We start from the raw sequence: 14,645 nt of genomic DNA on the forward strand, positions 1-14,645 counted from the left end.
TGAATGAAGGTGATGGGATAAAGGAGACGGTGCCTTTGGTACTGAGAAGGTTAAACAACCCATCAAATGGAATAAATAGACAAATGACCTATTTACTACGTAGATGAGAACGTGTTTCTTGTAGAAAAGTATGTTGATTAGTTTTAAAACAAATTATAAACAGGGCAATTAAGGACATAACAAAAAAGAAGAGAGGAAGAGGAAAAAAAGCAGTGATCACATAAACACTTAAGAAGTCTGAATGGACAATACAATATTGTAGATGTGAACAAATAAAAAACGGCATACAGCAGATGTGTGGGAGCTATTGACGTATGAGGACAGATGATAGTGGTGAGGGTGGAAAGAAAGGGAAACATGAGGAAGTGTTGGGAGAGAAGGAATCACTGCCAACATGTGATCGATACAAATAAACTAATCAGTCTTATAATGGAGGGGTGGCCTATTAGTGATCAATCCCATGGATCCAGGGGTATGAACATTTATGAGGCATGCCATGGGTAATACTAGTGATGTCTTCCATATGATAAACCTGCCATATCCTCTTGATGATCGTTAAAGGAGGGCAGTTTATGGTTCTCCCAGTGCAATACAATTTGGGGTTCAGTTGCACTGAGTATATGTATGAGTAGACTCACACAGTGAGCTTCAAGATCTCAGGTTTAGAACAAACAAAAAGTGAGTAGGAGAGAAGGTCAGGTTAATGGACATAGGGAGCTATCTTAAGGCAATGCCACTAAGAAAGATACATGGTGTCCTCCTAATCATAATGATGTTAGCACAGTGGAGAGGTATCATTGCAACGTTCAGCTCAGTAGAATGAACAACTGGGCGCCCATCCCCAACACAACCTGAGATGCGAAGAACCCACCCATGGTTAATTGGCTGATAGGCCGAACCTCAAGGTAGATTTAAAGGCCAGGGACAACTCACCTTTGTGAAAGTGCCCTGCAACTACCTCTTGCTCCATTGTGGCCACTGTGGTGCCCAGTTACAGGACAACTCTTCTGCAAAGAAAAAGTTGGAAAGCAGAACAAATAATTAACAATTGACAATTTAAACATAGAAGGAAAACAATTAAAACTGACAAGGAAATTGGGGCAGTGCAGAGGCAACTTCTTCATCATCAATAGAGGCAACTTCTTCATCTCAGCACATTTATATAAATTATAATTCATCCAAAGCACAATCTTGTAGGCTGGACATTGGGCAGTATTCAATGAGAAAAATTCGCCCTGTTTTATGGCGAATTTGTGCTTTTTTCGCCTTGGACGGAGCATTTTGCTCTCCAAAAGCGAGCAAGCCTATTCAATGTGAAATATTCGCCGTCTTTTTAAGTGATTTTCGCCGTCTCTCTCCGTGTAGCAATTCTCCATCTTTTCATGGAGAGCTGGAATGTGAACTTTTAAACTAAAAGGTTTTTTTTTTAAATTGTGGTGTCAAAAAATCAGGATTTTTTTTCTGTGAAGGGGCATGTTATTTTTATTCATGTGCTTATAGCACATGAATATATATTTAATTTTAAAAAATATTTTTTTTTTATTGAATACTGGGTCCCCCGCTGGCTATAGGGGGGCAGCTTGTGCTGCCTGGGTCCCGGGGAGCCCACCTCCCCTCCACATATGTTCTGGGGCAGCCAGAGAGACTTAAATCTCCCTGGCTGCCACCGTCCCACGGCTCCCTGCTAGCTCCCTGCCGTGGAAGCTCGTCCGCTGCAGGGGTTAAGACTTGCCGCGAGTGGCGGCGAGTCTTAACCACATTGAATAGAGCGAGCAGGAGAGGCAGCGAGCTCTCCGGAACACGGCGAGTGCATGGCGAGAGAAAAAATCTCTCGCCATGCACGTCGAATTTTTTACATTGAATACTGCCCAATATACTTGGCACCAGCCAATTAATTACACAATACAAAATGTAACCAGGTCAAAATGCTGGCAGTAACAACAAGGGCAACAATTTGAAATGGTGGGTGGGGCCTCTTTAGTCTCAGTGAATGGACAGTTGCTGCAACTGGCCAATAACATGCCTATGTTTCCCATCTGCATGGAAAAGTGAATGATAACTGTGGAATGTTCAAGGGCTAAAGTCACTGACTTGGATCAATACATAAACTGCCGTCTCATGATTAATATGAGTAAGATAACAGTAGTCAGAAAATATTGTGAAAATGTGAACTATTAAAGAGTTGACAAACTATGGGTCTGATTTCAGAGATGGATGCAACTGCTTGCGCGCTGCCAATGCATTCATCTCTCCAGGTGAAAATGACAGCTACAGTGACCGCAACTAGCCATATGCAATCAGTATAAACTGAAATTCAAAATAGGTAGCATAGATCATAAACCTGATCACATTTGAATTTCTGCAGCAATTTTATATTTATAAAAAAATATTAGTTAAAAGCCTGTCAAAATCTATCTGCTCCTACCTCCAATCTCTGTCTTCACAGCTCCCTCTGTCCATATCCAGCAAGTTTGAAAAGATAATTTTGCTTTCACTTTCGTTAAGGAGTAATTTGGGCCGTCAAGTGGCCTCTAGTGGTCCCTGGTGGTACTTCACCTCAGGTGAGGAGTTTAGCCTTTTATATGTATGAGTAGTGATACATATCGTCTCTGGTTCTGCACAATGTACCTTCTACTTATTTATACTGTACTTGCAGTAGTAATAGAAGCATCTGCTGCTTTATTGCTTGCTGATGTAAGTGTATACAGAGCTGGTAAAATTTGCAACATGTTGCTGATAATAAGCATGGCCGGCTTGCTGGAGGGGCCCTGGTCTGACACCACCCCCCCCCCCCCCCCCCCCCACACCCCTCTCCACTTCCCCCTCCGTCTCTCCCAGGAAGAAGCACACACCTATCTACAGCCTGTCACTTCCACCATGGCGTTTTCCCTAAACCCCTGTGTAGTGCTCAGCCCTGGACCCTCTGGGTACACTGAAACCATGGCGCTCACCTCTGCTCATGTCTCTGGCTTCACAGGGTTACATGTGGCCACGTTGTCACCGTGTGGTGACACCGGCGTGTTGTGCTCCAGTGTCATGCAGGATATGGGTAGCATACCGCCATGTGTGTTTGTGCCTGGTCGGCGTCTGTGTAAAGGCCGGTGCTTGCGCAGCTGCGTATCATCAGGGCCGGCTGGAATCTGTCGCCCTCTCTGGTGGGCGCCATCTTCTTGGTTTCCCCAGCCACTCCTGCACGGCTCCGCCTCACTCCCTGATTGCCTGACCAATCCCGGCACAGCTCACCTGGTAAGTACTGACTGCTCAGACTAGTCCGGCAGTCAGTACAATGATGTCCACCCCGCAGCATCATTGCTCTCATCTGGCTCTGTAGTACTCGCTATGCTCCTGAGCTTATTCGCTCCCTCCTGGCTCTGTAGTCTCCACTATGATCCGAGCTTCTCCCTGAAGAGATCCTGCTGACCGTTCACTGCTTCACTTACCATTGGACTCTGCTTACCGCCAATGTGGACCATGCAAGGTTAGGCTCTCCAAGGGGTCTCACCTTGCTACATTCCCGATGGTTACTTCCACGGTTACCTCTGGCAGCAGCCACGGTCTTATACAGCAAAGGACAAACTCTTCTTCACTCATTATTCTTCATTTATCATTATTCTTCAAACAATCATCCAATCCTCCAATCATCCAATTCTCCAAATCTTCAACTAACCATTCAATCTTCAAATCTTCAACCAACCATCCAATCCTCCAATTAACCAATCCTCCAATCTTCAACCAACCATCCAATCCTCCAATTATCCAATCCTCCAATCTTCACCCAACCATCCAATCCTTCAATCATTCAATCCTCCAATCTTCAACCAACCATCCAATCCACCAATCATCCAATTCTCCAATCTTCAAGTAACCATCCAATTCTCCAATCATCCATTCATCCAATCTTCAATCATTCATCCAATCTTCAATCAATCATCCAATCTTCAATCATTCATCCAATCTTCAATCAATCATCCAATCTTCCAATCTGCAACCCAATCTTCATTCGTTCTTCAATCCATAAAATCTTCAATTCTTTCTACAACCTTCAAGTATTTAATTACAGTTTATATTCAAACTCCACTCTTCAATTATATTACAATATTCTTCAAGTACCAAGCTTCATCATCTATTGCAATAACGTTCTGGACAATTGACCTTATATTTGCATACCTGCCATATACCGTTTATATCATCATTATCACTGTTTGCAATAGCCTTATTAAACCCATTATATTTTACTCTTATTGTTTACTCTATAAACTCACCATCGGGTATCCCTTTGGTCCCACCTGTCTGTTGATACACTTAAATATAACTTATATAACCTTATCTAAAAACTTAACCTAAAATAAAGACACGACACAAGTGCTGGCGTTTCAAAAACAGAATGTCAAATTTATTTGACAAATTAAACTAAGACTATGAATGGTGGCGGCGCCAAAGAACGGTCATTATAGGAAGGAGGGGTTAAAGTTCACTAAATCATACATACAACGCTGAATGACCACTCTCCCTGGTCAGCCACCAGGCCTGGTGGTGACGGCCATCCCCCGGGCAGAAGCGTGGCCCATGACAATCGTTGTCGAGGGAGAGTGTACCCCACTACCTACACACACACAGAGTTCTTAAAGCATGACCGTTCTTTACCGCCGCCGAAGAGGAAAAGAAAAACAGGGAAGGGTGGGTGGGGCTTCTTGGACAGGGGCAGATCACTCTAAGCTCGTGATCATTCCTACCCTGCTTAGACCCTCCCCCCTGTTCTGATAGGCCTTATGCCCATCCTCATTATCATAGTCATGTGACCAACAGCAGAGTGTACCCTGTGAGAACCCTTAGTGGTTTATGTCACTTCAGGCTTAATCAGCCTTCTGTGTTTCTTAAACTCACCATCGGGTATCCCTTTGGTCCCACCTGTCTGTTGATACACTTAAATATAACTTATATAACCTTATCTAAAAACTTAACCTAAAATAAAGACACGACACAAGTGCTGGCGTTCAAAAACAGAATGTCAAATTTATTTGACAAATTAAACTAAGACTATGAATGGTGGCGGCGCCAAAGAACGGTCATTATAGGAAGGAGGGGTTAAAGTTCACTAAATCATACATACAACGCTGGATGACCACTCTCCCTGGTCAGCCACCAGGCCTGGTGGTGACGGCCATACCCCGGGCAGAAGCGTGGCCCATGACAATCGTTGTCGAGGGAGAGTGTACCCCACTACCTACACACACACAGAGTTCTTAAAGCATGACCGTTCTTTACCGCCACAGCCAGGCCCTAGGCCGCAGCCACCGCCACCACTAATAAAACGCTCAGCACCGTGTCGCTAACCAGGCAAAAATGTTGCCTAAAAACAGAGGAATACCCTCTGGGCTCAAATGCACGCCGTCGCTCCTGTATAGCTCAGGGCGCTGGAAGCTGATGGCGTTGTGCCGAATGACACCCCCGCCATTAGCTAACAGGTATCTTGCCACCATAGAGTTCACCTTCTTGCGTGAACGCTCTATGCTGGTGCATGATCTCGCTGTCCTCCATACTATCCTGGATATCATGGAGGACCACACCAACATACATGACGGCAACACCTGGGCAATGATGTGAAGGTCCCGGACAATCATGGAGCGCAGCTCCAGGACGGATCCCCGTCCAAGGTCATTCCCGCCTAGGTGGAATATAATGACCTCCGGGACCCCAAACTGCTTCACGGCACTAATCATTTGGGCCTGCAGTGAACACCACCTCATGCCCCTCACTCCTAACCACCTAACCTCCCCAGCTTGCGGAAACATGCATACGTCAGAGGCGATTTTCGCCTGCGAGGCCCAGTACACAAACGAATGGCCCAACATCCACACGGACTTAACGTCCCGTCGATCTGAAATATGCATACAAGAGGTTAGTTAGTCGGAGGAAAACTCATCGTTGCACTCACACGCTGAACAGGTTATGAAGATAGGGAGGAGGAAAAACCGTGGCCGACCAGCTCTTGAGGCACAAAACACACCGCCCGGAGTAAACTAACAAGTACGCCATGCCAGATTGTAATTATAGCCAAATTGTGCCCCCGGGCGAATGCGAAAACACACCTCAAGGCCCCCACTGGAAGTTGGCGAGCGCTTATGCGTCCAGTCGACCATAGTGATCAGTGATAGATAAAGACGGCCGAATGTACCTTCGGAATGCTGCCGAGCGCCATCGACCCAGAGATTGAATCTCTGCGTCGGAGCGGCCCTCCGCAGCCGCCGAGGTAGCAGCCCCAATCCGGAAGGAATGCGACCCAAATTCCTTCGGATCAAGGCCTATGGCCTCCAGCGCCCGTCCCAAGACGTGCCCAAACTGGTATTTGGTGAGAGGCGACCCGTCCTCATGCATCAACCAAGCACCAGGCAGATTCGGGCGTGCCTGCGTCAAGGCCGTGGCCAGCGCCACAGGGCACGCCCCCTCCACCGTACATGGGAGCAGGGACAGCCATCTCCCCCTACCAGCCTGATCTGTCTTGGATCGTCGCAGGTGACAAGGAGCCCGCTTCGACGGAGCCACCAGCTCTCCAACCCTGAAGGCCCCGTGATACGCCATTGCAAACGCCGTTCGGAACAAAAGGACCTCGTAGGCAGGCCAACAAATGTCCCCTAGGGCGTCCAGCAAAGCTGGTAGCAAGGCCATAGCAATCGGGCGTCTCCGGTCTGGGGGCGCCGGCGAGGCCCTCCGCCAGCCACGTAATGCTCTCGACACCAAAAACGACCGGGACGGGTCCGCCCTACCCTGCAAGGCAGAAAAGAAAAACACCCCTGCCAGTATCCTGCGCACGGAGGCGACAGAACGACCTAAGGAGTATAAGCTCCATACGAAGGCCACCATGGCCGCATTAGGTGTCTTACCTGCTTGAGGGGCAGACAGCCGAAACTGCTCCCACTCCTGCCAATCTGCCCGATAGCATTGCAGCGTCGTGGGCGCAATAGCCCGCATGGCTAGCCCCTCCATTCCGGCCTGATCATCTGCCAAACATAAGAGGGACAACATTCACCAACGGGAGAAGCATGAGGTGCCAGGGCCCGGAACTTAGCCCAGTCAGCCCTGGACAGGGCGTCCGCCACGGAGTTCTCCACCCCGGGAATATGTCTTGCCATGAAGTGTACATTCAGCAGCAAACATCTTAAAACCAGCCGCGCTAAGAGGCGAACCACAGGAAGGGAGGCGGAACCCTGGCGGTTGATCGCGTGCACCACTCCCAAGTTATCGTACCAGAAGACAATGCTAGCATTGCGAAGCCTATCGCCCCATATCTCCAAAGCAACCACTATGGGGAGCAGCTCGAGGAGCAGCAAGTTTTTAGTGAGGCCCTCTGTGACCCACTCCGGAGGCCATGGTGCGGCGCACCATGATCCGTCCAGAAAGGCTCCAAAACCCACCCCTCCCGCGGCATCAGTGAACAACTGCAGTTGGTGATTGTCGCAGGGGGGGGAAGGCCATATGAGGACCCCATTAAACTGTTCCAAGAAGGAGAGCCACACGCGCAGGTCCCTCTTCAGCTCGGCTGAGAGCCGAATGAAGTGTAAGGGATGTCTGACCCCAGAGACGGATCTCTCAAGTTTTCTACAGAAAACTCGTCCCATGGGGATCACCCTGCACGCAAAATGTAGCAGACCCAACAAGGATTGCATCTGGCGCAACTGCAGCTTACCTGTGGAGAGCGCGAGGGCTATCGCCGCCCGCAAACGGGCCAGTTTGTCCAGGGGCAGCCTGCAGCATCCGGCGACGGTGTCGATCTCGATGCCCAAGAAGGAAAGGCAGGAAACCGGCCCCTCCGTCTTGTCAGCTGCCACTGGTACGCCCAGATGTTGAAACAGGCCCTGCATGTATGCGAGCAAAGCTCCGCATCGCGATGATTCCGCGGGGCCCACGCACAGGAAATCATCCAGGTAGTGGGCCACCCCGGACTCCCCTGATCCTGTAGTGCAGGAAGCTACTGAAGCGTTCGAAAAAAGCACATGAGATCGAGCAGCCCATGGGCAAGCACCTGTCCACGTAAAAACCTGTGGGGAGGCGAAAGCCCATGAACCGAAACGATTCCGGGTGCAGGGGAAGGAGGCGAAAGGCCGACTCGATGTCAATCTTTGCCAGCAGTGCACCAGGGCCAAAACCCCGAACCATCGTTAAGGCCTGTTCGAAAGATTGGTACCGAACCCGGCACAATTCTTCGGGGATGGCGTCATTCACCGAACTGCCCACAGGATGGGACAGGTGTTGAATGAACAGATATTTTCCCGGGGCCTTCTTGGGAACCACTCCCACTGGTGACAACACTAAATTGGCCACTGGGGGGGAATGGAAAGGACCTATCATCCTACCCAGTGAAACCTCCTTAGCAACCTTATCCAAGACCACCCCGGGCATCTGAATGGCGGACTTTAAATTTCGGGGTGACGAGGTCGACACCTCCCCGTCAATGGGAAGGCGGAAACCCACGTCGAAACCCGACCGCAAGAAGGAAGCCTCCTCCTTTTGGGGGTATGCCGCCAGCCAACTAGCCATGCGATCGAGCCTAACTGGGGAAGGGGCCTTAGTGAGGGTGTCCCCCTGCCGCTTGCGCGGCTGGTGGGCCTCCCTGCTTTCCTTTTTGCATTCCTTAACGGTGTGGGGGCCCCAACACTTAGAGCAGCAGTGCTTGTACTTGCATCGCGCCCCCAGGGAACAACCCGCCCCGTTGAATGCATAACAGCGACCGGCGGAAGGTCCCCCGGCCCCCCCTCCTGCGCGAAAGGGCGCCGTGGTTTTCTTTGGAGGGGGGGTGGGGGCAACGGTGGTTGGAGCTGCAGGTTTTGGGCCCATCCAGATCTCTACATCTTTGCAACCTAGGTTCATGATTGCCAAACCCGACTGTTTCCTTCTGAAACTCTCGTCATAGGATCGCCATGTCGAGTCCCCATCCGTAAGAAACATAGCATGAATCATGTGCATGTAACGCACCACATTCATGTGTTCCTGGGGCCTAGTTTCCAAGTAACAGGCGGCAAACATGAAGAGGCCCGCTTGCCACCGGTGGTAGGTGCAAAAGGCCTCCTCCCCAATCCCCCCTTTTCGCGTTGCTGCGCGGTAATCCTTCTCATCTTGGGCCGTCATTTTAAAGAAGTTTACATATTTTCCATCCCTAATTCGCTCCTGTACGCTGCGTCTCAGGCCCCTAAGCACCGCGGTATTTTCACACTGCACCACCTGCCCTCTAGGGTACAGGGGGGACCCTGAACTGCCACTGGAGCTTGAATGGCGGCGACGTCGCCCATGGCGACGCCGACGTCTCCGCGATTTACGTCCTCCCTCCTCCCCGGACGTAGCGGAATCTGACCGCCCGGAGGATGAGGAGGAGGTGCGGGAGTCCCTACGCCTGCGCCGCTTGCTCTTCTTTTTTGACCCACCTGAAGTGCCGTCCCGAGGCACGAGGCTCAACTCCAAAGATCCACCTTGGTTAAGAGCTTCCGTGGAGGCTGGCCGGACAGCTGCAGCCGAGGATGTGGAAGCTTCTGGAGTGTGCGTACCACCGGCTCCCAACGTTGCTTGGGCCGTCACGCTGGGCAAGATGGAGGGGGAAGGGGGGGGTGCCACAGAGGGAGACGCCACATTTTGAGACTGCCCCAAAAAGGATGATAGTAGCGCCAGGAACTGACGCGCATCCTCCCCCTCCAGAGGAGTTCGGGGGCCCAGGCCAGCCTGAGCTACAGATGGGGCCTCTCTGATGGGGGCCGCTGCAAGCCCACCCCCCTGTGGACCGCTGAGGGACCCTCCTAGCCGCCTGCAATAAGCGCCTCCTAGCCAGGCGCAATGACAAGGCTGTCATTCTCCCTGGCCTAGTGGGGGTAGCAGTGGGAGCCCCCACTGCCGTGGGTACCCTTTGTATATCACCTCCCCTGTTCATACCAGCACCCGACATAGGGGGCTGTCTACCTCTCCCCCCAGTAGCGCGTCTACTGACCACCCTGGCAGCGCTTGACAAACGCCCCCTGCCCCTTGTCCCTAAAGCTTGACCACTACTACCAGCAGGGTGAAGTTGGGAACCATCCGGGGCCACAGGTGCAACCAGGCCTGACTCAGGCCCCGCCTGGCGGGCGCCTGACCTGGTCACCGCCCGCTGCACGCCCCTGCCACTGTGCGGGGAACTAGTGTGCCTCCCTCTCCCTGTCGCAGGCGCGGTCAGGCCTGAATCAGGCCCCGCCTGGCGGGCGCCTGATCTGCCTGCCGTTTGCTGCCTATGTGTCTCACGCGGGCGGCGGGTGCTCGTCCCGCGCCCGCGACTACTTGCACCACGGGCGCTACCCCTGCCCGACCCCCCTGCTGCAGGAGAAGCCGCGGCGCCTCGGCCGCGGCTTCCCCTAGCGTGTGACGCGGCCGGACGCCCGGCCGCGTCATCGCCATGCGCCTCAGCCGGATCGCTGCGCCCACGTGCGCTAGATGCCGCCGGTCCCCGCCGCGCCCCCCCCCCCCCCCCGGGCCCCAGGACCCGGCGGGGCGGCTGAGCCAGACACAGCGGGCCCCCAGCCCGTGAATGCCGCATCCGCAAGCCGCGCGGGCGGGCGTGCTGCTCTGGAAGGACGGGGCATGTTTAACAAAACAGGTACCAACGGGAGACAGAGGGAACAGAGAATATCAGCGCTAATTATAGGGAGAGAGGAATAAGTAAAGTTATATAGCTGTATTGTAGCGCAAAAAACCTGACTCTTTAGGAGAAGCTGCCTGGAGGTCTTGCCTGGTCAGTAGCTTCTTGGACAGGGGCAGATCACTCTAAGCTCGTGATCATTCCTACCCTGCTTAGACCCTCCCCCCTGTTCTGATAGGCCTTATGCCCATCCTCATTATCATAGTCATGTGACCAACAGCAGAGTGTACCCTGTGAGAACCCTTAGTGGTTTATGTCACTTCAGGCTTAATCAGCCTTCTGTGTTTCTTTCTGTCGTGGACGCAACCGACATACGTCAAGGCACCCAGCTTAGGATATTCTCCAGCTGGTGCAACTCCAGACGTGACACAGCCTCCACACCTCACCTCCCGCAATTAGGCCACGCCCAATTTTTATTACAGGGGCCCGGCATACCTCTCAGGGGCACTGATAATGAGGCATTAGTCCACTGAACAAGTTAAGAAATTAATTTATATTCAGGGCGACAGAAGGCGTTTACCTGTGCGCTAGGCTGCAAATATACAAACAGGTCTGAATTAGGATCCATCTGTAACAATTTGGTCCTAGTCCTAGTCCTTGTAACACTCTTATTTTCACCCCTTTTTTGCTTGCAACACTTACCGGGACTTATTCTCTTATTCTCATTCTCATGTGTCAGTCCTATATTCTGGGCTTTAGAAGGAAACAGTTATTTTGAAACAATATTTAACCCTTTGAGTGCCAACATCTCATATCTGCTAAAAATGCCAGCGTCGCTAAAAAAGATTTTATTTCCTATATAAGGTCAACATTACAGCTCATTGGCCCTTATTCTGATCTGTGCGGAAATTCCCGCATTCTTACGGAGCGGTCCGCACGCCACGGTGTTTTGCCGCGTGCGGCCATCGTCCGTAGAAACGCCCACGTGTCCTCCGCATTCGGACGGACTCACTCTTTAAGAACAGGGCGTGTTTACGGACGACATACAAACCATGCGTGTGCGGGAGAAACACTCCGATTCGGCACGGTATTACAGAGTATGCCAGAGTATGCTCGGGAATACCGCATCCGACCGGGAGCCAAGCGGTGCTACCGCACGTAAGCGGAGTATTTACGCCAAACAACCCACTATTATGTATCTTCTGCAAGACATCACATGACCCACTTATTCAATTACCTATCCTCATAAAAAACTGCTTATTTGGAACATGTCGAATACACATGTGTATTGCTAGTATTAATATTCTGTCATGTCAATTGTTAGCAGTTTTTAAGTGTGGGACAAGTACAGCATATGTGGGGGATTACTAAGGTTTCCTTGAAGCAGCAATGGTTTCAATTAAAGCACTGACAAGCGTCCTATTAGTGAGTAATGAGTAAAGGAGTAGATTGTATTGGGTTCAGGTGTTAATGGTTGTAGTCATTAGGCGTACGTTCGCCTACCGCATGAACGAGTGGTGTCCGCAAAGCAATAGTACACTTGTGGACACCGCACATTTCAGCCCTTTTTGCTCGCGTGCATTCGGAGTGGTTTCCGAATGTACGCCCCCCAACATAAGTGTACTCCCCCGTGTCCGCCCATGTTTCCGCCCCGTTTTGCCCACTTTGAAACTACGCCCATGTGTCATTCCGCATGACGCCCATAATACGCCCCTATTTCCCGACTGATTGCGGGGACCAGTTTTGGACGGCCTTTGTCCGAACTGGTACCGAGTCAAGGCGTGGCACATGCGCGTAGCGTTCTCCACGCATGCGCAGACGCCGTAAAGACGCTATCCGTAAGAACGCGGTAAAGTCCGCATCAATCAGAATAAGGGCCATTATGATGATTTGTATCCTACAAAATGATAGAAGCCTCCAGAAATGTATCGCAAAGCCACTGTATAGGATGTACTGATCTAATTCTAGAAACTAATTAAAATAAGAAGACGTCTCTAAAGGAGTCTCTAAAGGTCTATACACACTGGGCGACTCTGCCCAGCGTGTATGGATAGCAATGATCACGCTCATTGCTGGGGGGAAGCTGCTCAGTGCATACACACTGAGCAGCTTTCCCCCTGCCCGGCGCCGACAGCGGGGGGGGGGGAGGATGGCGTTGCATAGCGCAGCGCTATGCAAAGTCGTCCTCAAAGCCGCTCATCTGCTGGTAATCCAAGCAGATGAACGGCTTTCCCGGTGATGATGCGCTCATCCCCGGGGCATACACACTGGGTGGCTTTGAGCTGAAAGCCGCTCAAACCTGCTGTTTGAGCGACTTTCAGCTCAAAGTCACCCAGTGTGTATGGGCCTTAAGAATACTGACATCATGCAAAGACTAAATGCATGTCCACCTAACTATTCATCTGAAGTACAGAGGACCATCCTGACTGATGAATTCATTGCTGGCTTGGAGCAGAAGTGTAAAACGTAATAATGAACTGATTTAAGTGAGCAGATGATTTGCTGATGCTTTGCCAAATAATTCTAGTAGGTTCTCTAACGAAGGAGAGGAAATTTTAATGAGTTTATTTCAAAAGGAAATGAATGTACTCTTATTAAATCAGAAGACTTAGGGGTAGATTTATTAAGCTTGGTGAAGTGATAAACTGTCTGGTTTTTATCACCAGCCAATCAGCTCCTACCTGTGAAGTTACAGGCTTGGTTTGAAGAATGGCACGTAGGAGCTGATTGGCCGGTGATAAAAACCAGACAGTTTATCACTTCACCGAGCTTAATAAATCTACCCCTTAATCTTTCAAGTGTGTAGCCTAAAACAACATTCAAACACCCCCTTCACCCCCAATTTCTGCTAATTGCTGGGACTCAGTTAGAAAGTCAAAAATGTCCTTAATCTTCCAGATTACCCATCTTTCTTTAGTGTATGGTATGCAGTATAGATGATAAACTGTCTGGTTTTTATCACCAGCCAATCAGCTCCTACCTGTGAAGTTACAGGCTTGGTTTGAAGAATGGCACGTAGGAGCTGATTGGCCGGTGATAAAAACCAGACAGTTTATCACTTCACCGAGCTTAATAAATCTACCCCTTAATCTTTCAAGTGTGTAGCCTAAAACAACATTCAAACACCCCCTTCACCCCCAATTTCTGCTAATTGCTGGGACTCAGGTTAGAAAGTCAAAAATGTCCTTAATCTTCCAGATTATCCATCTTTCTTTAGTGTATGGTATGCAGTATAGATGGACCTGTTTTCTCCTTGGTATAAGTGTAGCTTAAAATTCCCTTGATGCAGTGGCGTAACTATAGAGGTGCAGACCCCGCGGTAGCGGGGAGGTGCTGAGAAAGTGTAGGCGCTGGGGGTCTGCAGGGCTATTGTTACGCCGCTACCTCCTGTTGCGTCTCTGGCCGGAACCACAGATTTACTTGTCTGCGGACCTGGCTCTCCTCCTTTTTGTGCCGCTACACCCACAGCCACATTCACAAACCCCATAACATGCCCACAACATACATAATGGCTCCCAGCCCATCAGAAACTCAGCCCACACCATCTACCCTTGCAGCAGTTAGAGTGGCATTTTTTTCAGCGATACTACAATCAGGCCTGACTACATAGTAGCCTAATTTTTATTATTTATGTGGTTTTTCTTTATTAATTACCCATTTAGCAACAAGTTTTATCATACCCAATAATTTTGGTGCTCTTTCGTTTGTCCTGGAGTTAAGGTCGCTGACAACATTGCTATGGGCCACTGTCGAACATGTCTGTGGCCCACTGTGGCATTCTAACACAGGGACAAGGTGGCACCATGTGCAGATGTACAGACGGCAGCCATTATGGGTAGAGAGTAAAGCCAATATGGAGGTATGCACAGGGGCACTATCCTGTTTCAATGCTCCTACGCTCTGTAAACAGTTGGGTACTATGAATAGATCAGAGGAGGTGTATATGTGTGTGTGGGGGGCATTATCTTGCTTATTGCCCCATTGGATATTTACCCAGTTAGTCATTTGTTGTGGTTCAGTACTTTGTGGTGTGTAAAGTTCTTACCTGTATTTT

Source organism: Crinia signifera, chromosome 1, assembly GCF_055691185.1.
Source record: "Crinia signifera chromosome 1, ASM5569118v1, whole genome shotgun sequence".
In the NCBI taxonomy this organism is placed as follows: domain Eukaryota; kingdom Metazoa; phylum Chordata; class Amphibia; order Anura; family Myobatrachidae; genus Crinia; species Crinia signifera.